This window comes from Oncorhynchus tshawytscha, linkage group LG13 (assembly GCF_018296145.1).
Source record: "Oncorhynchus tshawytscha isolate Ot180627B linkage group LG13, Otsh_v2.0, whole genome shotgun sequence".
Classification (NCBI taxonomy): Eukaryota; Metazoa; Chordata; class Actinopteri; order Salmoniformes; family Salmonidae; genus Oncorhynchus; species Oncorhynchus tshawytscha.
In genome coordinates this window covers 7309639-7336143 of record NC_056441.1, presented here as the reverse complement: position 1 = coordinate 7336143, position 26505 = coordinate 7309639, and the positions used below count along the sequence as shown (strand labels likewise).

Below are 26505 nucleotides of genomic sequence, written 5' to 3'. Positions count from 1 at the left end.
CTATCTTCTATGTTGTGTAGTTCTATGTTTTGGCCGGATAGGCTTCTCAATCAGGGACAGCTGTCTATTGTTGTCTCTGATTGAGCACCATACTTAGGCTGCCCTTTTCCCCACTTGTGTTTGTGGGAAGTTGACTTTGTTTAGGGCACTTAGCCTTTCACTTCACGGTTTGTTTTGTAGTGTTTATTGTTTTGATGTCATTTTGATGAATAAAGGAACATGTACGTTCACCACGCTGCACTTTGGTCCTCTTCCGTTAACAGCCGTGACAGATATTGCATTATGTATTTTCTCTAACATGGTAATTAGGACCTAAAACACAATTTGAGGTATTTTTCAATGTTCCCATCGTCTTCCATATTTTATTTAACCAGGAAAAGCCCATTGAGATCCAGTCTCTTTTTCAAGGGAGACCTGGCCAAGAAGGCAGCAACAATCAATACATTACATCATTAAAACTTGCAACAATATAACATGATCCAGCCTTAAAAAAAACATTTACACTCCTCTGAAACAGTCTCCCATCAATATTTTAAATTCATTCAGTGGCACTAACATCTAGATGAGGCATGGATTGTAGAATATTCCATGCCTCTGGTGCACAGGAAGAGAAGGCAGTCTTGCCTAATTCTGTGAATGTCCTGGGGACTTTAAGTAGCAACCACCTAGCAGACTGGGTATGGTAACATAGCATCCACCTAGCAGACTGGGTATGGTAACATAGCATCCACCTAGCAGACTGGGTATGGTAACATAGCATCCACCTAGCAGACTGGGTATGGTAACATAGCATCCACCTAGCAGACTGGGTATGGTAACATAGCATCCACCTAGCAGACTGGGTATGGTAACATAGCATCCACCTAGCAGACTGGGTATGGTAACATAGCATCCACCTAGCAGACTGGGTATGGTAACATAGCATCCACCTAGCAGACTGGGTATGGTAACATAGCAACCACCTAGCAGACTGGGTATGGTAACATAGCAACCACCTAGCAGACTGGGTATGGTAACATAGCAACCACCTAGCAGACTGGGTATGGTAAATAGCAACCATAGCAGAGCAACATAGCAACCACTAGCAGACTGGGTATGGTAACATAGCAACCAACTAGCAGACTGGGTATGGTAACATAGCAACCAACTAGCAGACTGGGTATGGTAACATAGCAACCACCTAGCAGACTGGGTATGGTAACATAGCATCCACCTAGCAGACTGGGTATGGTAACATAGCAACCACCTAGCAGACTGGGTATGGTAACATAGCAACCACCTAGCAGACTGGGTATGGTAACATAGCAACCACCTAGCAGACTGGATATGGTAACATAGCAACCACCTAGCAGACTGGGTATGGTAACATAGCAACCACCTAGCAGACTGGGTATGGTAACTTCTGGTGGGGAAGGAGACCAGACTACAGAGGTAAAGAGGGAGTTTACCCAAAAGGACTCTGTAGATGAACACATACAAATGTAGCTTTCTGTGCATATACTACTGAGGTCCAACCTACCGTTTGGCACAAGGTGCAATGGTGGGTGAGTGACTTGGCATTTTGTAATAAAGCGCAAGGATGCCTTGATAAACAGAGTCCAGTCTCTGTAAGACAGAGGAGGCTGCATGCATATACAACTAGTCACCATAATCAATTACAGAGAGAAAAGAGGCCTGAACAAGCTTCTTTCTAGTGGGAAGCGAGCCTTATTACGAAAATAAAAACCCAATTTAAATTTAAGCTTCCTCACAAGATTATCCATATGAACTTTGAAGGACTTGTCATCCAACCATATACCTACAGTATATCACAAAAGTGAGTACATTTTCACTTAGGGGTGTACTCACTTTTGTTGCCAGCGGTTTAGACAGTCATGGCTGTGTGAGTTATTTTGAGGGGACAGCAAATTTACACTGTTATACAAGCTGTACACTCACTACTTTACATTGTAGCTAAGTGTAATTTCTTCGGTGTGGTCACATGAAAAGATATACTCAAATATTTTCAAAAATTTGAGGGGTGTACTCACTTTTGAGATATACTGTATGTATTTGTAGGATGACACTTTGTCAATGGATAAGCCACCAGATGTGACAATGCTAAACTTCTCTGGCAGAGTTCGAGCTCTGGTAAAGGTCATGCATTTCGTTTTTTTTTTTTTTTTTTTTTTACATTCAAGGCCTGCAGTGACTGAAAAGCAGTCTGGAGCTCTTCAACAGCCTGAACCAGAGAAGGAGCACATGAATATATGACTGGATACATCTGACAACACACCATATCCTCTATTTGTCATTTCATCAACGAGTGCAAGCGAAGTGAAGAGGTTTGTCATGAAGGAACTTGCTAACCTTGAGGCACCTGAGATTGCTCTGCAAGACCGAGAACGACACTGGGTCCCTGACCCAACCCAGTCCCAGGGAGGAGAGTGTGCGATCCACCATATGGCTCCATGTGACCACTGGATGAGGCAAGGCTCCGTAGCTTGTAACCAACACGGATTGGTTTACCTCTTATGAATTGCTTATATCCATGTCGGCCATAGTATCAGATCATGCTCTCATTCACTGACAGCCATTCCTGAAATGGCATGACTTTGTATGACTGACTGAGCTCTGAGAAGATGGACCAAACCTTTAAAAAAAATGGGTCGTCAGTGATCTTTGTGTTGTCAACCACATGAACTGAGGCCATTTTATTTAAATAAAAGCAATTTCTCCGCATTTGAATCTGAAGTGCTTTCATTGTGTACATCACTGTCAAGTGACCAGTACACGTGTCTTATTGGAACAGAGATGGGATAAGGATCCCATCGAATATAAGAAGCTCATCCATCCTCCGATACAGTTGCTTGTCCTTGGTCTGGGTGGAGTGGAGGTTGGACATTTCAATGGCGATCTCTCTTAGGGTGGGTGGATACAGTTGAGGTTTTAGGCTGGGTTTCTGTACAGCACTTTGAGACATCAGCTGATGTACGAAGGGGCTATACAAATACATTTGAATTGATTTGATTTACACTTGTTTATCCCATGTGTAACTCTGTGTCTGTCGCACTGCTTTGCTTTATCTTGGCCAGGTCGCAGTTGTAAATGAGAACTTGTTCTCAACTGGCCTACCTGGTGAAATAAAATAAATAAATAACATGACGCATAGTCAACAGAAGAATTTGTATGTCTTGCTTTAGGACTGTATTAAATTAGGACTACATTAAATGAGGTCTATATTAAATAGTCCCGTCCTCTTCATATACTGCTAACACCGTATTAAATGTTCCTGTTCAAATGATGTGTACTTTTAAATAATCTATTTTTCAACGGAGATCTAGTCCAACAATAGCAGGGGGAACAACGCGTTTCAGACAAAACAACTTACATACACTAACACAACATTCAACAAAACTAAAGACACACATACAGTACAAAATATATTTTGTGATGGGCCAGTAACCGAAAGGTTGCACGTTTGAATCCCCGAGCTGACGAGGTACAAATCTGTCGTTCTACCCCTGAACAGGCAGTTAACCCACTGTTCCTAGGCCGTCATTGAAAATATGAATTTGTTCTTTAACTGACTTGCCTAGTTAAATAAATCAAAAACTGGATTGTTTTTGTTTCATGAGAACATGTGCTGCAACCTAACAAATATTACGCAAAACTTTAAAGAACCAATTTTGGTTTGCTGTGTGGTTACTGTAGTAGCTTAGAGTAAGTCTGCAATGGTGGTCTGATATGGAGGGAAAAGAGAATAGAGATAATAGCCAATTTTATTTCAAAAAGTCTGCTTATATGTGACAAGCAGGGATGCGTTTGTTACTGTAGCTAAAGTCACAGCATGCACAGTAGGTGGCCTGATCTGAAATGCACAGAATATTAAATTACATCTTGTTAAAAGGTGTCAATCTTTCCCAAACTTTTGATTGTGGGAGAAAAACACTTCCAGGGCTGTGGAAAGGTTTGGATGACTTTATTGGAGGTGTTGCCCATCTTGAAGAGTCGCATAAAACAACTCTGTTCTGTTTTTTAACATCATGTCTCTAACAGCTTATTTCATTATAACCCATCATTGAACGAGCCAGCCCCCCTTCCCCCTCCCCCTTCCCCCAGGGTAAATACCACAACAAAAACTCCCCCATGTACTTAAATCATGATTTTAAACGATTGGTGAAATCTGCTCGAGCAAAAACAAAATTAGTCACGTTACATATTGGTTAATCACGTTAAGAGGAATATGAATCAACGGCTATATACAGGATAACTGCACAATTATGAAGAGTCTAAAACATTTTGCTTGGTGGTACGGTCTTGAACACAGCCTGTGGTATAATCTCCTAATTCAATTACACCCAGTGTGCTAATAGAACTACTTTGCTAAAATGCATCTTGAGGAACGAACGGCTCATATATGCAGGAGAGGGAGAGAATATCTGAAAGGTTCCGCTCAGATAAAGGGAGAGAGAGATGGCCATGTGGAGGGAGGGTGTGGGAAGGGGGTGTGGGGGGAAGGGGGTGGGGGGAAGAGGTGTGTGAAGTAGGTGTGGGGGAAGGGGTGTGGGGGGAAGAGTGTGTGAAGTAGGTGTGGGGGGAAGGGGTGTGGGGGAAGAGAGTGTGTGAAGTAGGTGTGGGGGAAGGGGTGTGGGGGAAGAGGGTGTGGGGGAAGGGGTGTGGGGGGAAGGGGGTGGGGGAAAGGGTGTGGGGGAAGAGGGTGTGTGAAGTAGGTGAGGGGGGAAGGGGGTGTGTGAAGTAGGTGTGAGGTAGGTGTGGGGGAAGGGGGGTGAAGTAGGTGTGGGGGGAAGGGGGGGGTGAAGTAGCTGTGGGGGAAGGGGGTGTGTGAGGTAGGTGTGGGGGAAGGGGGTGTGTGAGGTAGGTGTGGGAGGAGGAGAGTGTGTGACGTAGGTGTGGGGGTGTGGGGGAAGAGGGTGTGGGGGAAGAGGGTGTGTGAAGTAGGTGTGGGGGAAAGGGGTGTGGGGGAAGAGGGTGTGGTAGGTGTGGGGGGAAGGGGTGTGGGGGGAAGGTGTGGGGGAAGAGGGTGTGTGAAGTAGGTGTGGGGGGGAAGGGGTGTGAGGTAGGTGTGTGAGGTAGGTGTGGGGGGGGGGGAAGGGGTGTGGGGGAAGAGGGTGTGTGGTAGCTGTGGGGGAAGGGGTGTGTGACGTAGGTGTGGGGGGAAGGGGGTGTGTGAGGTAGGTGTGGGGGAAGGGGTGTGTGAAGTAGGTGTGGGGGAAGGGGGTGTGAGGTAGGTGTGGGGGGAAGGGGTGTGTGAAGTAGGTGTGGGGGGAAGGGGGTGTGAGGTAGGTGTGGAGGGGGAAGAGGGTGTGGGGGAAGGGGTGTGAAGTAGGTGTGGGGGAAGAGGTGTGGGGGAAAGGGTGTGTGAAGTAGGTGTGTGGGGGAAGAGGTGTGTGTGAGGTAGGTGTGGGGGACGAGGGTGTGAGGTAGGTGTGAGGTAGGTGTGGGGGAAGGAGGTGTGATGGTGTGTGGTTCCCACAGTGAAGCATGGAGGAGAAGGTGTGATGGTGTGGGGGGGGGTGCTTTGCTGACAGTCTGTGATTTATTTAGAATTCAAGGCACACTTAACATGACTACCAGGGCATTCTGCAGCGATACGCCATCCCATCTGGTTTGCGTTTAGTGTAGCATAAATGCTTGTGCTCCTAGCTCCAACAGAGCAGTAAAATCTAACAATTCACAACAATACAGACAACCTAAATGTAAAAGAATGGAATTAAGGAACATATAAATATTAGGACGATCAACGTCAGAGTGGCATAGATTAAAATACAGTAGAATAGAATACAGTATATACATATGAGATGAGGAAAACAAATATGTGTAAACTATTAAAGTGTTCCAGGCCAGGGGTTTCAAGTCTTTGTACTGTATATGGAGCAGCAGCCTGTAAGGTGCAGGGTTACGTAACCGGGTGGAAGCCACCTTGTGATGGCTATTTAACAGTCTGATGGCCTTAAGATAGAAGCTGTTTTTCAGTCTCTCGGGCCCAGCTTTGATGCACCTGTATTGACCTCGCCTTCTGGATGATAGCGGGGTGAACAGGCAGTGGCTCGGGTGGTTGTTGTCCTTGATGATCTTTTTGGCCTTCCTGTGACATCGGGTGCTGTAGGTGTCCTGGAGGGCAGGTAGTTTGCCCCCAGTGATGCGTTGTGCAGACCGCACCACCCTCTGGAGAGCCCTGAGGTTGCGGGTGGTACAGTTGCCGTACCAGGCCCGACAGGATGCTCTCAATTGTGCATCTGTAAAAGTTTGTGAGTGTTTTCGGTGAGAAGCCAAATTTCTTCAGTCTCCTGAGGTTGAAGAGGCGCCGTTCACCACACTGTCTGTGTGGGTGGGCCATTTCAGATCGTCAGTGATGTGTACGCCATCACAACTTTTTCCCACTGACCTTTGTCGATAGTGCCTGATAAATTCCTGTCAGCAATGTCATTGAGAGCAGGGGACACATAAATGATTTGTAGTTCACCATAGCTAACGTTATATCTTAATAAAAAACTACAGTAGATTGGATTATCTACACATAATGAGGAGCTCATTTCATAGACAGAAAGATGCTACACGACAGACCAATCCGAAACTCATCTCTCGGCATGTCCAGCCCATTCATTATCTCAGCCAATCATTGCTAGCGGGAAGGTTCCACAGTGTTTTTCTATGGCTAAACCAACTAGCCTTGTAATTTGACAACTTTATTCATATTTACAGATGGCATACACGTTTGTCATTAAGGTACATGAAAATTCAAATGTTCATTTCTGCCCCTGAAAAAAGCATTTTGATAAATAATTTAAAAAAAATACATGTTCAAACGCCTCTCTTGTGAAGTCGTGACTTGCGAAATTAGTCACATATATCCTGATGTCTACACACATTACCCCTATGCATATCTACCTCTGTCGATCCAGTATCCCTCCACATTGTAAATATGGTACTGGAACTGACCTTGTGTGTGTGTGTGTGTGAAAATAGTATGCTTACTTAATTTAGTTAGTTCTTCATATTTTAATATCTCGTGTGTTTTTGTTCTTCCTTGTTTAGTATTACAGTTGATTGATTACTGTATTGTTGGGCTTCAGGAGAGGCATTTCACTGTGTATGTGACATATATTCTCTCTCTTTTCTCTTCTCCCCCCCAGGTGGTAGATTAGATAAGCGATGTTGAGTAAGTGATTTTAGAATATTCTCCCACATCGTTCAATCATTTCTCGTGACTAAACAGGAACTATCTCACTGATATTAGAAACCACTGAACGTTTGCATCTCCCCGCATTGGATAGAGTCCGATATCCACACCATTACTGGGCCTGAAATGGTCACAAGTCAATGGGTACGTCTCAAATGACACCCTATTCCCTATGAAGTGCATTCCTTTTGACCAAAACCCAATGTGACTTGGTCAAAAGTAGTGCACTAGGGAATAGGGTGCCATTAGAAGATGAAGCTGGAGATGAACAGTGACGCTCCATTTCCTGAAAACATTAAACACAAGACCTCATCTTCAAGCGCTATTTACAAGGGGGCCGAATACTTTCGCAAGGCACTGTACATAACCTCTGACTCCTCTCGCAAAATGAAACATTCGCCTCAAAACAGTTTTACCTGTGTTCAAAATCAAACACTGCTCTCAAATCATAAATATACACTCTCAATATACACTGTCAAGCAGTCAGTAAACAATACACTGAAAAATAGAAAACACATTGTTCAAAACATACAATTCTCAGGGAGAAGTACATTTTTCATCAAAAAAAATATTCAAATTTTTCCCTCATTGTCTTTTGATGAACGAAAACATGTTCTATCATAGTAGCTCAAAATTGATCAGAAATTACTACTCTGCTTTGCTCTTTGCAATTTTGTTTTTTGTTCTTCCTCCTCCTTGTACCCCTATTTTTACAGTACTGTACCCTGCATCTCACAAACTTGTCCTTTGTCTCTGTGATACTGTAATTATTGTTCTTTGTTGATATGAACCTGCAACCAGTCAACATCTATTGAGCAGTCAGTACTGTTAATAAATGGAAAGCACAATGTTCAGGGCCATACAATTCATCCATTGTACAGTATACAGCCTACAATGCACTGTACGACAACAGTATCCATTCTCAGACTTTCTCAACTTCCCACCTTCAACAACCTGTTTGCTCTCTGAACTGGCTTATATTGGTTGTGTAACATCATTTCAAACAGGTTCAATCCATTTTGAGTGGTTGTGTTCAATCAATGACATATGTTTCTATTTGTATTTGATTGTTGCCACTTGTGTTTACCAGTATGGGTGACAATGTGCATTAGAGTGCAGAATGTGTTTTGAGAATGAGAATGTGTTTAGAGTTTTGCTGAAAAGTCTAAGTGAGATCTGCTAAATTGTGTTTACCATGTGAAATGGTTTAAGGTATCGACAACAGACTGCATAATTAGCTAAATGAGTCCAGGCAACTGAGAACTTTGTTCAGCCAAATGGGTTTTAGTGTTTTAGCAATTGAGAAAAACTGTAAGCAAAATATCCTCCATGTTTGCAATAATCATTCCATGACAATAACATTGTAACATTCAATCTAACCACAGTGTTATGCAGTCTATTGTGTTGGAACACTGTGGCCACATTGTGACGTTCTTTCTAAATACAATGTTATGAAGTCTATTGTGTTGGAACACTGTGGCCACATTGTAACGTTCTTTCTAAATACAATGTTATGAAGTCTATTGTGTTGGAACACTGTGGCCACATTGTAACGTTCTTTCTAAATACAATGTTATGAAGTCTATTGTGTTGGAACACTGTGGCCACATTGTAACGTTCTTTCTAAATACAATGTTATGAAGTCTATTGTGTTGGAACACTGTGGCCACATTGTAACGTTCTTTCTAAATACAATGTTATGAAGTCTATTGTGTTGGAACACTGTGGCCACATTGTAACGTTCTTTCTAAATACAATGTTATGAAGTCTATTGTGTTGGAACACTGTGGCCACATTGTAACGTTCAATCTAACCACAGTGTTATGAAGTCTATTGTGTTGGAACACTGTGGCCACATTGTAACGTTCTTTCTAAATACAATGTTATGCAGTCTATTGTGTTGGAACACTGTGGCCACATTGTGACGTTCTTTCTAAATACAATGTTATGAAGTCTATTGTGTTGGAACACTGTGGCCACATTGTAACGTTCTTTCTAAATACAATGTTATGAAGTCTATTGTGTTGGAACACTGTGGCCACATTGTAACGTTCTTTCTAAATACAATGTTATGTTATCGAACATTTGCATCCATAAAAAAAAGCATGAGTAGACAAGTACATCGTCCTTCAGTGTCACGGACAGGAACAAAATGGAATCCAGTCTCTTCTGTTCGATGTACACTATCGTTCACTTAGAAATGTTGTTTTTGAAATAATTTTATTTTATTTTTTTGTCCATTAAAATAACATAAAATTGCTCAAAAATACAGTGTAGACATTGTTAATGTTGTAAAGAACTATTGTAGCTGGAAACAGATGATTTGTAATGAAATATCTACATAGGTGTACAGAGGCCCATTATCAGCAATCATCACTCCTATTTTCCAATGGCACGTTGTGTTAGCTAATCCAAGTTTATCATTTTAAAAGGCTAATTGATCATTAGAAAACCATTTTGCAATTATGTTAGCACAGCTGAAAACTATTCTGATTAAAGAAGCAATAAAACTGGCCTTCTTTAGACTAGTTGAGTATCTGGAGCATCAGCATTTGTGGGTTCAATTACAGGCTCAAAATGGCCAGAAACAAAGACCTTTCTTCTGAAACTCATCAGTCTGTTCTTGTTCTGAAAAATGAAGGCTATTCCATGCGAGAAATTGCCAATAAACTGAAGATCTCATACAACGCTGTGTACTACCCCCTTCACAGAACAGTGCAAACTGACTCTAATCAGAACAGAAAGAGGAGTGGGAGGCCCCGGTGCACAACTGAGCAAGAGGACAAGTACATTAGAGTGTCCAGTTTGAGAAACAGACGCCTCAAAGCCATATCTAAGACTGGCCAAATCAAATTTAATCAAATGTATTTATATAGCCCTTCAAATGTTCATAAATGACCAGCACGGTCAGATGGATTTATGAACATTTGAACATCTTGGCCATGTTCTGTTCTAATCTCCACCCGGCACAGCCAGACGAGGACTGGCCACCCCACATATGCTCTCTCTAATTCTCTCTTTTTTTCTCTCTCTCGGAGGACCTGAGCCCTAGGACCATGCCCCAGGACTACCTGACATGATGACTCCTTGCTGTCCCCAGTCCATCTGACCGTGCTGCTGCTCCAGTTTCAACTGTTCTGACTGTTCTGCCTTATTATACGACCATGCTGGTCATTTATGAACATTTGAACATCTTGGCCGTGTTCTGTTATAATCTCCACCCGGCACAGCCAGAAGAGGACTGGCCACCCCACATAGCCTGGTTCCTCTCTAGGTTTCTTCCTAGGTTTTGGCCTTTCTAGGGAGTTTTTCCTAGCCACCGTGCTTCTACACCTGCATTGCTTGCTGTTTGGGGTTTTAGGCTGGGTTTCTGTACAGCACTTTGAGATATCAGCTGATGTATGAAGGGCTATATAAATACATTTGATTTGATTTGACAACAACCAGCATAGTTAGTCATGTCCTGGCAGTATGATATGACTTTCACACATCCAATTTCCTCTTGGTGTAAATGAAATGGCTTATAGACAGCAAGCTGTGGTGGTGATTGTAATCCTCAACATACGAGCTCTTTCATGTGGCTTCACATTTACAGCCTGTCATCCTAACAGCTTGTCAAATCCATAAAACCCTTCAGCGTTATCAGACATGTGATCCATATAGGGCCCTCAAATTCAAACCTGGACCTCGAAGCCAGTTCCACTGCTTCCCCCCCCATTGTTCCCCTCTAATAAGGGACTGATTGAAACACCATGTGGGTGCAATTATTTCTCAGGTAGAATAGAAAAATCAGCAGTAATCCAGACCTCATAAGGTATGATTTGAATACCCCTGGTATAGGGTAATCACCCACAACCTAATGGTTACCGGCAGCATGCTTCATAAACAACAGTGCTCAGTTAAAATTGAACAATGTATCCTGAAGGGCACCCTATTACCCTATATAGTGCACTACTTTTGACCAGAGCCTATAGAAGAGTGCTGGTCAAAAGTAGTGCACTATGTAGGGAATAGGGTGCCATTTGGGACACAGATATTATCTTGGTCATATTTCATGCATGAGTTTCACATTAACACTGGATGCTTATTATATTTGAAGGACAGCAGTGATTGGAGGTGGGCATCGGTTCTTACCATTGGAGCCAGAGGATGGTGTGCCCCTGGACGGGTCGTTGTTTTCCCCTTCCTCGGTTCTACCGGAAAGACCACTAGCTTATGTTCCCCATTACCAATGTTGGTTACTCTGATGTTTGGCTGGTCACCCGCTAGGGTTATAGCTACTGTACAAATGTCTCAAAGAATAGTTGAGAATGACTCCCCAAGTAGTTTCTTTAGATGGTGGCTAACATGAGTGTACAGGCTTAGTTTCTTCTCTGGTAGCCAGCCCCAGTGAAAGGCCAGTGATAGACTATCCTCCCTTTTTCAGGGTCTGGATAGGGCAGAGCAGCTACAAGCCAAGGCCCTGTTAGACAAATATAGCACAACTGATGTTGAGTGCACAAATTTGATCACCCATGAGATTCCCCTGCTAGATGTGGCTCCAGTATGGCAGCCCTATCACCATATCCACCCCTCGCGGTATGAGGCCGCCAGTACAGCAGCCCTACCACCATATCCACCCCTCGAGGTATGAGGCTCCAGTATGGCAGCCCTACCACCATATCCACCCTCGCGGTATGACGCTCCAGTATGGCAGCCCTTCCACCATATCCACCCCTCGCGGTATGAGGCTCCCAGTAGGGCAGCCCTACCGCCGCATGCAACCCTCCAAGTTATAGTTGGCTCACATCAAACAGTTATTGGAGAGTCAAGTCATCTGGGAGAGTTGTAGGCCTTTACTCGTCTTCTATCGTACTGGTGCTGAAGAAAGATGAACTTCTAAGGATCTGTGTTGACTGTCGACAACTGAATGCAAAGATGAGGAAAGAAACTTTTCCTCTGCCAAGAACTGAACAATCGTTGGACGCCCTCACTGTGGCTGAGTGGCTCTCAACTCTTGATTTGGCAAGTGGATATAGTCATGTAGAGTTTGCCGAAAAGGACAAGGCCAAGACTGCCTTTTGAATACCGTTAGGTCCTCTATTTGAATTCAATCGGATGCCTCAAATACATTCCAGCGCCTCACGGAGTGTGTGTTCAGAGACTGTTGTTTTCAATTTGTTCTTTTGTATCTTGATGATGTGATTGTGTTCTCGTTCTCAGTGCGGCAACACCTAGAGAGGCTGGAGGAAGTGTTTTCCCGGGTTGCAACAGCAAGAGCTGGAGATTAAACTGTCAAAGTGTAATTCCTTCCAGAAGTGGGTGAAGTATCACAGGGCATGTTGTTCTGCAGAACGTGTTGCCATTGACCAAGATCAAGCTGATCTCCGCTCCTTTCTGGGGTTTGCCAGCAACTGCCGAAGGTTCATAGCAGATTTTGCCAAGATAGCAGCACTCCTCCATTGAATGGGGGCCCAGTTGAGTCCCCCCCAGGTAGGAAGGGAAACCACTGGCAGGGGCATGGACAACAGACTGCGAGACCATGTTTTTCCACCAGCTTTAAACTCAGCCCCTTTTCTAGCATATTGCTGAATTTCAGAAGCCTTTTGGTTAGAGGGAGTTCTCTCTCAAGAGCAGGGGGAGGCTCAGGCCTATTGCCTTTGCTAGTAGAGGGCAGAAACCCACTGAGCAGAACATGGATAACTACAGCTCCTTGGCCTTAAGTGGGTGGGTTCAGAGAGTGGGAGGGTACAGAAAGGTTCAGAGAGTACTTGCTAGGGGCACCCTGTACAGTAGTCACTGATAATAACCCTTTGTGTCATCTGAACAAGGCAAAACTAGGTGCAATTGAGCAGCGGTGGGCCTCCTAGCTGGCCTCCTAGCTGGCCTCCTAGCTGGCCACCTTTGACCTCACTCTTAAGTATTGCCTTGGATCCAGGAATGGGAATGCTGATTTCCTGTCCCGCCAGTACACAGCAAATAACAGAAAGTCATTACAGTTACTATTATTTGACTCGAAAAAGCTGATTTAACTATTTTTGGAGGTATAGGGGGCAGCATTTTCACTTTTGGATAAATAGCGTGCCCAATTTCAACTTCCTGCTACTCATGCCAGGAATATAAGATATGCATATTATTATTAGATGTGGATAGAAAACACTCTGAAGTTTCTAAAACGGTTTGAATCATGTCTGTGTGTATAACAGAACTTATGTAGCAGTTCCTGACTTGTTCCTGACAAAGATATTATAATATACTCTTGACAGAAGTAGTTCCTGCTTCCGAGCCGGCCTGTCAGAGTAGAGACTGGGCGTGGTTTAGACTCACCCAGCCTATCGTTGATTGTTGGCGCAGAGCTGGTCCCAGCCCCCGGGCTCTCCAGCGGTCAGTCGTTGTAGTTGTGTAGAATATACAGTTATCAGGCACCTGGCTCCTGTTATCTAACAAAAGACCGTTTGTTCTCGCAACACTACGTTCTGAATGTGCCCCCCCCCCAACTCATTGCACAGTTCCTGTCTTCATGTTATTCTGTATTTTTCCATCATGAGAAAGGCCCATGGCCCTGAAACTGTTAACAATGTCTCAAGTCAGCTATGTTGCATAACACATATACCCACACAAGCCAACAGCAAATAATATTCCATAACATATGATATGGTAAGGGCTATAGTGTATAACACAGAACCTCACACTAACTAAAATACTAGTGTACTGTCATTCCTGGTGTAATGAGTAACTAGAACAGTACTAGTTCCTCCAGACAGTATAGCCCACAGAGAGTAACTAGAACAGTACTAGTTCCTCCAGACAGTATAGCCCACAGAGTAAATGAAAATACTAGTTCCTCCAGACAGTGTAGCCCACAGAGAGTAATTACAACAGTACTAGTTCATCCAGACAGTATAGCCCACAGAGTAAATGAAAATACTAGTTCCTCCAGACAGTATAGCCCACAGAGAGTAACTAGAACAGTACTAGTTCCTCCAGACAGTATAGCCCACAGAGTAACTACAACAGTACTAGTTCCTCCAGACAGTATAGCCAACAGCAAATAATATTCCATAACATATGATATGGTAAGGGCTATAGTGTATAACACAGAACCTCACACTAACTAAAAATACTAGTACTGTCATTCCCAGAACAGTACTAGTTCCTCCAGACAGTATAGCCCACAGAGAGTAACTAGAACAGTACTAGTTCCTCCAGACAGTATAGCCCACAGAGTAAATGAAAATACTAGTTCCTCCAGACAGTGTAGCCCACAGAGAGTAATTACAACAGTACTAGTTCATCCAGACAGTATAGCCCACAGAGTAAATGAAAATACTAGTTCCTCCAGACAGTATAGCCCACAGAGAGTAACTAGAACAGTACTAGTTCCTCCAGACAGTATAGCCCACAGAGTAACTACAACAGTACTAGTTCCTCCAGACAGTATAGCCCACAGAGAGTAACTAGAACAGTACTAGTTCATCCAGACAGTATAGCCAACAGCAAATAATATTCCATAACATATGATATGGTAAGGGCTATAGTGTATAACACAGAACCTCACACTAACTAAAATACTAGTGTACTGTCATTCCTGGTGTAATGAGTAACTAGAACAGTACTAGTTCCTCCAGACAGTATAGCCCACAGAGAGTAACTAGAACAGTACTAGTTCATCCAGACAGTATAGCCCACAGAGAGTAACTACAACAGTACTAGTTCCTCAAGACAGTATAGCCCAGAGTAAATGAAAATACTAGTTCCTCCAGACAGTATAGCCCACAGAGAGTAACTAGAACAGTACTAGTTCCTCCAGACAGTATAGCCCACAGAGTAAATGAAAATACTAGTTCCTCCAGACAGTGTAGCCCACAGAGAGTAATTACAACAGTACTAGTTCATCCAGACAGTATAGCCCACAGAGTAAATGAAAATACTAGTACCTCCAGACAGTATAGCCCACAGAGAGTAACTACAACAGTACTAGTTCCTCCAGACAGTATAGCCCACAGAGAGTAACTAGAACAGTACTAGTTCCTCCAGACAGTATAGCCCACAGAGTAAATGAAAATACTAGTTCCTCCAGACAGTGTAGCCCACAGAGAGTAATTACAACAGTACTAGTTCATCCAGACAGTATAGCCCACAGAGTAAATGAAAATACTAGTTCATCCAGACAGTATAGCCCACAGAGAGTAACTACAACAGTACTAGTTCCTCCAGACAGTATAGCCCAGAGTAAATGAAAATACTAGTTCCTCCAGACAGTGTAGCCCACAGAGAGTAACTAGAACAGTACTAGTTCCTCCAGACAGTGTAGCCCACAGAGAGTAACTAGAACAGTACTAGTTCCTCCAGACAGTATAGCCCACAGAGTAAATGAAAATACTAGTTCCTCCAGACAGTATAGCCCACAGAGAGTAACTACAACAGTACTAGTTCCTCCAGACAGTATAGCCCACAGAGAGTAACTAGAACAGTACTAGTTCATCTAGACAGTGTAGCCCACAGAGTAACTACAACAGTACTAGTTCCTCCAGACAGTAAAAGCCAGAGTAAATGAAAATACTAGTTCCTCCAGACAGTGTAGCCCACAGAGTAAATGAAAATACTAGTTCCTCCCAAAATGTACCTAAATTACTTTTAGCACGTAACTACCCACCTCTGGAACCAATGAACAGTACTGGTGTGTAATTGACTGAGCCTGTAAAGACCTTTGAATAACTCTTGATGGATTATAAGACCACTCTTACAAAGTATGCACTGATTGCAGTCATAGTAGTACCAAACCATTTTGTTATTCTGTAGCTAGGTAATATTTGGCCTTCTCTCCTTGTTTGTTATTCCAACAATCAATATATTGACATCTACCAAGAACAACAATGTCTTTGCAATAGATTTAAAAAGAACAAAATGCAGAAACTCAACATAGTTATAGCTAGGCTACAGTTATAGCTAGGCTACGGTCTACAGTTTTAGCCAGGCTGCGGTCGACAGAGTTTTAGCCAGGCTGCGGTCGACAGAGTTGCGGCCAGGCTGCGGTCGACAGAGTTTTAGCCAGGCTGCGGTCGACAGAGTTGCGGCCAGGCTGCGGTCGACAGAGTTGCGGCCAGGCTGCGGTCGACAGAGTTGCGGCCAGGCTGCGGTCGACAGAGTTGCGGCCAGGCTGCGGTCGACAGAGTTGCGGCCAGGCTGCGGTCGACAGAGTTGCGGCCAGGCTGCGGTCGACAGAGTTGCGGCCAGGCTGCGGTCGACAGAGTTGCGGCCAGGCTGCGGTCGACAGAGTTGCGGCCAGGCTGCGGTCGACAGAGTTGCGGCCAGGCTGCGGTCGACAGAGTTGCGGCCAGGCTGCGGTCGACAGCGTTGCGGCCAGGCTGCGGTCGACAGCGTTGCGGCCAGGCTGCGGCCGACAGCGTTGCGGCCAGGCTGCGGCCGACAGCGTTGCGGCCAGGCTGCGGCCGACAGCGTTGCGGCCAGGCTGCGGCCGACAGCGTTGCGGCCAGGCTGCGGCCAGGCTGCGGTCGACAGCGTTGCGGCCAGGCTGCGGCCAGGCTGCGGTCGACAGCGTTGCGGCCAGGCTGCGGTCGACAGCGTTGCGGCCAGGCTGCGGTCGGCTTCAGAAAATGTCCTTCCTCTCATACATCCATTCTCACAGCCCACAGTTAAACGTGTATTACATATTTTGACTCTAAAAAGTGTTGTTTCATTCTGACCTTTTTAAATAATTGGGGTGATAAACTAAATTGGCTGCTGCTGAATAAAGAAGTGTAAATTGTGTCTATAATTAATTAGTTAGAAGAAGGGCTGCATCACAAACGGCACTTCTTCTTCTCCATTTACCTGTCATTATGTAAACGTGGCAGTGGGCACACAAGATTTATCTATCTTCTTCAGCCTATTAATTGTTTCTGTTATCTGCAGTGTGCATGTATGCATGTAATAGTGTGTGTGTCCGTGTGTGTGTCTGTGTCTCTGTGTGTATGTGTGTGCTTGCGTTGCTGTGTGTAACATTTACCGTTCCAGCTCTGGGTAATTTCAGCCTGATAATTGCTTCTGATAACAACAAGTGAAACACTTTCTGTTCATGTTTTTGGTTATTTTCCCAAACTAACAAGCTAATCACTGGGGGAGGTGTTTAACACAAACTTTATTTAAACTTTATTTATACTCATTGATTTAAAAAAAAGAACGTTGTGCAGAACGTTGTTATTGCCAGAAGGACCAAAATAACACGGTTTTTAACCCAACATTTGTTTCTGATTTCTCTGAAAAGTAACAAGAGAATTTGTTGGGTCTGGATTTAGATTCTATCTGTAAGTCCGGTGACAAAGTCAGAATACCTTGATCAATGCACCAGACTGTGGGCCATCACCGATCAATACCAAGTTTCCCTGCAATGTTGTTGTTGCTTTAAAAAAAAAAAGAAGTTTTACAAGGCTAGTCAGTTAAGAAGAACAAATTATTATTTACAATGACAGCCTCCCAGGGAACAGTGGGTCAACTGTCTTGTTCAGGGCCAGAATGATAGATTTTTACATTGTCAGTTCAGGGATTTGATCTGGCAACCTTCTGGTTACTGGCCTAACACTCTAACCACTAGGCTACCTGTTTCCAGACAGAATGAAAACACAATGTCCTTCCCTATAATTCTGACAATACTCACCATTATCCCAGCGGTAAGCCAGATTGTGTCTCAGGTCCCAATAGGAAGGAAGGAGTTATAGATGCGGTAAAGGGCGTTGATGGAATGCAGACCACGGGGGATAGAATGAGGACTGGTGCACATTCAACAAATCTGATCTAACTAAAGTGGATATTTGTCAAATCCGTCATGATTGATGTAGTGTAACAGGCACATAATGTGGTTAATAAAGTCTGGATTTGTGTAAATATCTGGCTGTTTTCACTGAATAACATTTAGAAGTTGACCCTTTTTTCATGTTTAGAATAAGTTACTGGGAAATGGTAACTCCTGTTCGTATAAACTGGTAGCATAGCTAGCGTACAAAGCTCAGTGGTGATAGTCATAGTCGTTTTTAACTCAAATGATAGTGACGTTTTAGTGACATCCATAAGCATTACAGATGTCAGATTTTAACTCAAATTTTTTTAATTCAAATGAGCCTTTTGAGGTGTTAAACAGTTGTAGTTCTCTTTTTCTCAATGCGAAGGCAGTCGAGTCATTGTTATCTAAAATAATGTTCTCTCTCACTGGCTGAAATGTTAGGCCCACGTCCTATTACTGCAACATTCAAATGTGCAAAAATGTAACTGAAATCCAGCCGTGCAGATCAACAACTGTTGTTTTATATAGCTCAATAACACACGATAGATATTCAATAGGCTTCACTAGTGTATCCTCATTGAGTTGAATCGTGGGCTGCCCTCAGAGCGTACAAGTAGGACTACCGTGTCGGCATGGGTTTGACTCCGGAACCCTGCCATTCAGGCACAATAACTCAATCTCCCCGATTTGATTTGATGGAGTTACACATCTCAAATATGGACAGTCCAGTGTTATGTTTACTCCGGGTCTTGATAACAAATTACCATACCGGACACTTTTGGATAACATAAATAGGACAGTAATAAAATAGGTCAATAGGCTGCACCATTCATACAACGTGTTGTGTAGATTTCCTGTGGAAAACGAACACACACTTTATATCTATTGTCAAATAGATAAATGGCTGTTAGTCTGTTCACTCCATGGCCAAAAGTATGTGGGTCCAGACCACTGTGGCTGATACTGTGACTAGATCAACAGGCCCTGGGTCTAGACCACTGTGGCTGATACTGTGACTAGATCAACAGGCCCTGGGTCTAGACCACTGTGGCTGATACTGTGACTAGAGCAACAGGCCCTGGGTCTAGACCACTGTGGCTGATACTGTGACTAGAGCAACAGGCCCTGGGTCGAGAACACTGTGGCTGATACTGTGACTCGATCAGCAGGCCCTGGGTCTAGACCACTGTGGCTGATACTATGACTAGATCATCAGGCCCTGGGTCTAGAACACTGTGGCTGATACTGTGACTAGATCATCAGGCCCTGGGTCTTGAACACTGTGGCTGATACTGTGATTAGAGCAACAGGCCCTGGGCTCAGACCACCGTGGCTGATCAGTAATCATGGTTCATCACTGGGCTGCTGTGAGTAAACTTCTAATCACTGACTTTTCTCGTCACTACCCTCCTGACTCCTGTGTCACACTGTATCTTGAAAGACTTTGGTTGCACGATTCAGGCGGAGAGGAAGAGGCTAATCTAGAGCGCTCACTCTCACCAAAATAAATCCAGAATAAACCCAAAGCATTTTTATGGGCTTAATATGCAGACCTAAGCTTGTCGCCTGCCTTCCTGCTGCAAGACTGTCGAAGATAAATGCACAACGCAGAGGATGAGAAGACTAGAATTAACGATTGATGGAAATTGTTGTTTTTTTAGTTCAAAATCTGTTTAGAATCTTATAAGAATGTCAGTCCTAAACTCATAGCTACAGGGATTATGTTTTCATTGGTCTGAGTCTGAAATAGGATACTTGTTATTTGGCCATTGGCCCAGTTTTATTGCAAGGAATTCTAATTGGCCAACCACAGGCTAGGGCGGGGTTATAAACTACATCCTGTCCCTTTGTTCTGTGGAGAGAATCACTGAGGACAGGGGAGCGTGGACATCTACCATCCACCTCCTTGCATGATTTGTTCTCTTTGAATAAACCTATTTTCCTCCCCCTGATTTGCTATGGAGCCTGTGTTACTGAATAATATTTTTTTAATTTAAACTTTATTTAACTAGGCAAGTCAGTTAAGAACCAATTCTTGTTTACAATGACAGCCTACCGGGGAACAGTGGATTAACTGCCTTGTTCAGGGGTAAAACGACAGATTGTTACCTTGTCAGCTCGGGGATTCGATCCAGCAACCTTTACGGTTAATGGCCCAACGCTCTAACCACTAACTACCTGCCGCATCAACATCAGCTGCTAACACTGCCTTTGGGACGACTCGTTTGGGTGGAGACAAGAACATCTCATCATTATATACAGATCTCTGACTAAGTTAACACCGACATAATATTTTGGGGATTGGTAGAGGTGACCAATAATGGCTGCAGTAGAGATCAGGGGCCTCATTTATAAACGTTGCGTAGGCACCAAAGAAGGCACACGCCACTTTCTAAGCAAACTTTGGGATTTATAAAAATAAAAAAACTTGACTGGAGAATGTGCGCTCCTCCACGGCCCAAATAAAATAATAAATAAATAAACTGGAGATATGAGAAACTGTGCCTCCGATGGCTCGAGAAACACTTTGAACTTGATACCAGTGTGTAAAATAAATCGAAATATAACCTCTCACATATTATATATGAACACTTGATTTAAGATAATAAATACAAAAGAACCCCTCAAATATGTTGAACAGTTCAATCATAAATAAATTATAAGACAAATTACGTTTAAACTGATGCCGTTTTCGATGCCTCAGTCAGGCAGATACAATTGCATAGTTTCATATACTGTTTATCACTTGTTCGTTGTGAAGAACTGTCAATGTGATAATGTCCCTGTCATTGTCAGTTACAATCAGAATCAGGGTAATTACCACACCTGAAGGTGTTACGCAATCGGGTACCTTTGACAATCAAATGGGTGGGTATAAAAAGGCATGCAATTACAATGTGTAGTGATGCACAGTGTCTGCTTTGGCTCTGTTGGACGATTGGTCGAATGGAAGAATTCAGAGAGAGTGAATTTTCAGAGACCGGCAAGATTTACTGGACAATTATGATGAGTGACTTATGAGCCGGTTCTGATTACCAAGAGCTATTCTCTTGGATCTCTGTGCTGTAGTTGGCCCAGCTTTGCAGATAAGCACCCGCAGAAACCAAGCCGTGCCTGTCCCACTTCAAGTCCTGACAACCCTTGGATTTCTGGCAACCGGCACTTTTCAAAGGGAATTGTCTGACAGGTCAGGGATCTCTCAGCCAACCGCTAGCCGCGTTATGCCAGACGTGTTAGGAGTTATAATTGGATTGACGCACCTCTACATGGTGGGTGAACAGGCAAATAAAGAAAATGAAATTTGAAGCAATGTCCTGGTTTCCCCAAATGTAATCGGGGCTATTGACTGCACTCATGTTGCTATTTTCTTTCATTAATCGAAAGTGTTATCATTCCATTAATGTCCGAATCATATGTGATGCGGACATGCTACTGACTAGTGTCGGGGCCCATGACTCATTCATATGGAGAAACAGCAGCGAGGGGCACAGACTTGAGGCCGGAGCTGTGCGTGATGGCTGGCTTCTAGGTGCGGATGAGTAATGTAGAAATTATAAATCAATTGCAATTTCTCTACTGCTGTGGCTAACCCATTCACTAACCTTACAGGCAACAGTGGATATCCCCTCAAGCGGTGGCTGCTCACCCCTTTCACCAATCCACAGAGAACAGAGGAGAGGAACTGCAATGTGCGCCATTGCCAGATATGTTGTGGAGCGCACCACCAGGCTTCTGAAGGGCAGATGACGCTGATTCCTCAGGCGGGAAACCTTTTATGCAAGCCTGAAAAGGTCTGCGACATCGTGAGCTGTGCTACATAATGTGGTACAGCTAAGGAATGTGGCCCCTGACGCTGTTGGTTGTGTTGGCCCCAATCCCGACCCCTATCCCCAGGCATTTGAACCAAACGCAGCTGCTGTGTGCCAGCATGTGAATGTGATGCGTCGCTTGTAAGAACACAAGGTATGGAAACTCGGTAATTCTATCAATGTACATCTTATATCACACACAACATTTGTTATTTCCTGCAACTCTTTGGCAACCTTATTAATATTGTCGATGGTGTCTCTTTGCGTTTGCAGGACTGCATCTGTGAGGACACAGCCGCTGGAGAGTTGTGACGCACGAGGTGTAGTGGAGACGGCTGGGCGCAAAAGGAGATGATTGTGGACTACAGGAAGAAAAGTACAGAGCACGCCCCCATTCTCATCGACGGGGCTGTAGTGGAGCAGGTTGAGAGCTTCAAATTCCTTGGTGTCCACATCACCAACAAACTAGAATGGTCCAAACACACCAAGACAGTCGTGAAGAGGGCACGATAAAACCTATTCCCCCTCAGGAGACTGAAAAGATTTGGCAGGGGTCCTCATATCCTCAAAAGGTTCTACAGCTGCAACATCACTGCTTGGTACGGCAACTGCTCGGCCTCCGACCGCAAGGCACTGCAGAGGGTAGTGCGTACCTCCCAGTACATCACTGGGGCTAAGCTGCCTGCCATCCAGGACCTCTATACCAGGCAGTGTCAGAGGAAGGCCCTGAAAATTGTCAAAGACCCCAGCCACCCCAGACAAAGACTGTTCTCTCTGCTACCGCATGGCAAGCGGTACCGGAGCGCCAAGTCTAGGTCCAAGAGGCTTCTAAACAGTTTTTACCCCCAAGCCATAACACTCCTGAACAGGTAACCAATGGTTACCTGGACTATTTGCATTGTGTCCCGCCACTCCCCCGCCAACCCCTCTTTTAGTCTGCTGCTATTCTCTAGATATCATCTATGTATAGTCACTTTAACTATACATTCACATACATATTAACTCAACTAGCCCGACTAACCGGTGCCCCCGCACTTTGGCTACCTGGACTATTTGCATTGTGTGTCCCCCCTCCACCCCTCTTTTACACTGCTGCTACTCTCTCTACTCTTTAACTATACATTCATGTGCATATTTTCTCCATTAGCCGGACTAACCAGTGCCCTCACACATTGACTCTGTACCAGTACCACCTGTATAAAAGCTTTGTTACTGTTATTTTCTGTGTTTTCTTTCTTTACTTATCTATTGTTTACCTAAAACCTATGTTTTACTTAAAAATCGCAACGTTGGTTAGGGCTTGTAAGTAAGCATTCCAGTGTAAGGTCTACACCTGTTGTATTCGGGGGCACATGACAAATCAACTTTGATTTGTTATCAGCTCAGCTGCAGCACCACCGACCCCTGCTGAAACAATCAGCTCCTGCTGGAACACTCAGCTCCTGCTCCACTGTAGCACCACCGACACCTGCTGGAACACTCAGCTCCTGCGCCACTGCAGCACCACCGACCCCTGCTGGAACACTCAGCTCCTGCTCCACTGCAGCACCACCGACCCCTGCTGGAACACTCAGCTCCTGTTCCACTGCAGCACCACCGACCCCTGCTGGAACACTCAGCTCCTGCTCCACTGCAGCACCACCAAACCCTGCTGGAACACTCAGCTCCTGCTCCGCTTCAGCACCACCACCTGGAACACTCAGCTCTTGCCCCTGCTGGAACACTCAGCCCCTGCGCCACTGCAGCACCACCGACCCTTGCTGGAACACTCAGCTCTTGCTCCACTGCAGCACCACCAACCCCTTGCTGGAACACTCAGCTCCTGCTCCACTGCAGCACCACCGACCCCTGCTGGAACACTCAGCTGGCTCCACTGCAGCACTACCACCCCTGCTGGAACACAGCTCCTGCCAGCTGCAGCACCACCGACCCCTGCTGGAACACTCAGCTCCTGCTGGAACACTCAGCTCCTGCTCCACTGCAGCACCAACGACCCCTGCTGGAACACTCAGCTCCTGCAGCACCAGCTGCAGCACCACCAGCACCACCCCTGCTGGAACACTCAGCTCCTGCTCCACTGCAGCACCACCAACCCCTGCTGGAACACTCAGCTCCTGCTCCAGCTGCAGCACCACCGACCCCTGCTGGAACACTCAGCTCCTGCTCCACTGCAACACCACCGACCCCTGCTGGAACACTCAGCTCACTGCTCCACTGCAGCACCACTGCAGCAACCCTGCTGGAACACTCAGCTCCTGCTCCACTGCTGGAACACTCAGCTCCTGCTCCACTTCAGCACCACCAACCCCTGCTGGAACACTCAGCTCCTGCTGGAACACTCAGCTCCTGCTCCACTGCAGCACCACCGACCCCTGCTGGAACACTCAGCTCTTGCTCCACTGCAGCACCACCAACTGGAACCCAGCTGGCAACACTCAGCTCCTGCTCAGCTGCAGCACCACCGACCCCTGCTGGAACACTCAGCTGTTGCTCCACTGCACCCCTGCTGGAACACTCAGCTCCTGCTCCACAGCACCACCCCCTGCTGGAACACTCAGCTCCTGCTCAGCTGCAGCACCACCGACCCCTGCTGGAACACTCAGCTCTTGCTCCTGCTGGAACACTCAGCTCCTGCTCCACTGCAGCACCACCGACCCCTGCTGGAACACTCAGCTCCTGCTCAGCTGCAGCACCACCGACCCCTGCTGGAACACTCAGCTCCTGCTCCGCTGCAGCACCACCGACCCCTGCTGGAACACTCAGCCCCTGCGCCACTGCAGCACCACCGACCCCTGCTGGAACACTCAGCTCCTGCTCCACTGCAGCACCACCGACCCCTGCTGGAACACTCAGCTCCTGCTCAGCTGCAGCACCACCGACCCCTGCTGGAACACTCAGCTCCTGCTCAGCTGCAGCACCACTGACCCCTGCTGGAACACTCAGCTCCTGCTGGAAAACTCAGCTCCTGCTCCACTGCAGCAGCACCGACCCCTGCTGGAACACTCAGCGACTAAAAACAATAGAAAATGTCACAATTGTTTGTGTAAATAAATGTTTAAACACAACTTGAATGCATTTGGTTTACTCTTTTCAAACAAGAGAATATACTAATTACATACCTGGATCATCCGGAGCGTCTTGCATGTCCGTTTACCCCTCCACCTCCGTCACTACTCCACTCAGGAGGAAAGTCGCTCATCAAGGGGTTGAGCTCCCGTCTCCCCTTCCCCCGCCCAGTGGCAAACACTTTGTCTGTGTAAGGCTATGCGCCTTTTGACCTCCACTTTTATGTCGGACCACTTTTTTTTTATTTCTGAGAGGGTCCGACCTGAGCCAGCAGCATTCACAGCGTCCGCCACATAGTGCCACTCTAACGCCTTTCTGTCACACTGTCCACCAAACAATATATTTTTTTCATGCTTCAACCTCCCAGTAAGAACTTCCATTTCACACTAGGATGAAATGTCTTTTTTTTAGACTTTCTGTCAGGATTTGCCGTCATTGTCGTCATGCAGTCAGTATGGATGAATATTAATTAGGAGCGTTTCACTGACTATTTATAGGCATCTATGGGCGTTAAAAGGGTGGGACAAGACGCTCGCTCACGTGCGCCACAAATCGAGATGATTGTGATTTATAAAGGGAAACCGACGTGTATTGCCACTGTGTTATAAATTCGAATATTTTTGTGCGTAAGCACTTTCTGCGTTTCGTCCATATCCCACCTTTTGACGTGAATCCTCTGCTCAGTTTTATAAATGAGACCCCAGCAGTGCAGGTGAATTTTGCGCATATCGATGGTTTAACGAGAAATCCGCTTTCGATAATCTAGTATCATCGATGGTTGCAATAAGCCCCTTGTTAATTGATTACATTCCGATAAGGCTGCATTCTGTAGGCTACCCGTTAGCCTATCAATTGTCACATAATGAAAGGTGTGAAACCCCATAATAGGCTACAGGTTTGTATTTCTGAGTTGATTAGGCCGACTGTGTGGATGCTTGCCCACGTTTTATAGTTAGGCTATGTATAATTTGCAGAAGTGGGTAGTTACTGCAAATAAGTACTTAAGTAAAAGTGCTGTTACTAGATTGTCATTTACTCCAGTAAAAGTATCCCTCCTAAGAAACAACTCAAGTAAGAGTACAACGTATCCGGTCAGAAAACTTCTTAAGAACTAGTTTTCAAATTTTGTTAGGTCATTTTTACATCTCATGGTAAACTGAAACAGCAAAACAAAAAAGGACAACAATTTACTGTAAATGATTTGATAATAATGTATTAAGCCTGCCAGCAACATCTATCAGATGTCTTCCAGCACAGGTAGTCTGTTGTTGATGTGTGCAGAGGGTCGCTGGTTCACACCCGGGTATGGGCGAGGGGACGGTCTGAAGTTACACTGTTACACCAGGACCATCTTGTCCTCCGGCACAGGTAGTCTGCAACTTCGTGGGTGACTGTTGTTGATGTGTGCAGAGGGTTGCTGGTTCACGCCCGGGTATGGGTGAGGGGATGGTCTGGTTACACTGTTACACCAGCACCATCTTGTCCTCCGGCACAGGTAGTCTGCAACTTTGTGGGTGACTGTTGTTGATGTGTGCACCAGCACCACCATCTTGTCCTCCGGCACAGGTAGTCTGCAACAAAGACTGAAATCAAACAAGGTCTGCACACTGTACTGTTTCAATTACAGCCAAAGGTGACTTAATATCTATTAAAGTGCTTGTTACGGATACAGTTATCCTGTGTGTTTC

At 45.1% G+C, this 26505-nt stretch overlaps 1 long non-coding RNA gene across 3 annotated transcripts in view; it reads left to right on the top strand.

Moving 5' to 3' along the window:
- The window catches only part of LOC121839031, a 29829-nt gene extending 7621 nt beyond the window's left edge, over positions 1 to 22208 (top strand). For 2 of the 3 annotated variants that reach the window (XR_006078549.1, XR_006078547.1), the window contains exon 3: positions 2181 to 2721. This is a non-coding gene — a long non-coding RNA (uncharacterized LOC121839031). Of the gene's footprint in view, positions 1 to 2180; positions 2722 to 21551; positions 21906 to 22024 lie in introns of those variants that run through there. The other variant, XR_006078548.1, reaches the window with a different exon arrangement.
- Positions 22209 to 26505: the final 4297 nt, after the last annotated feature.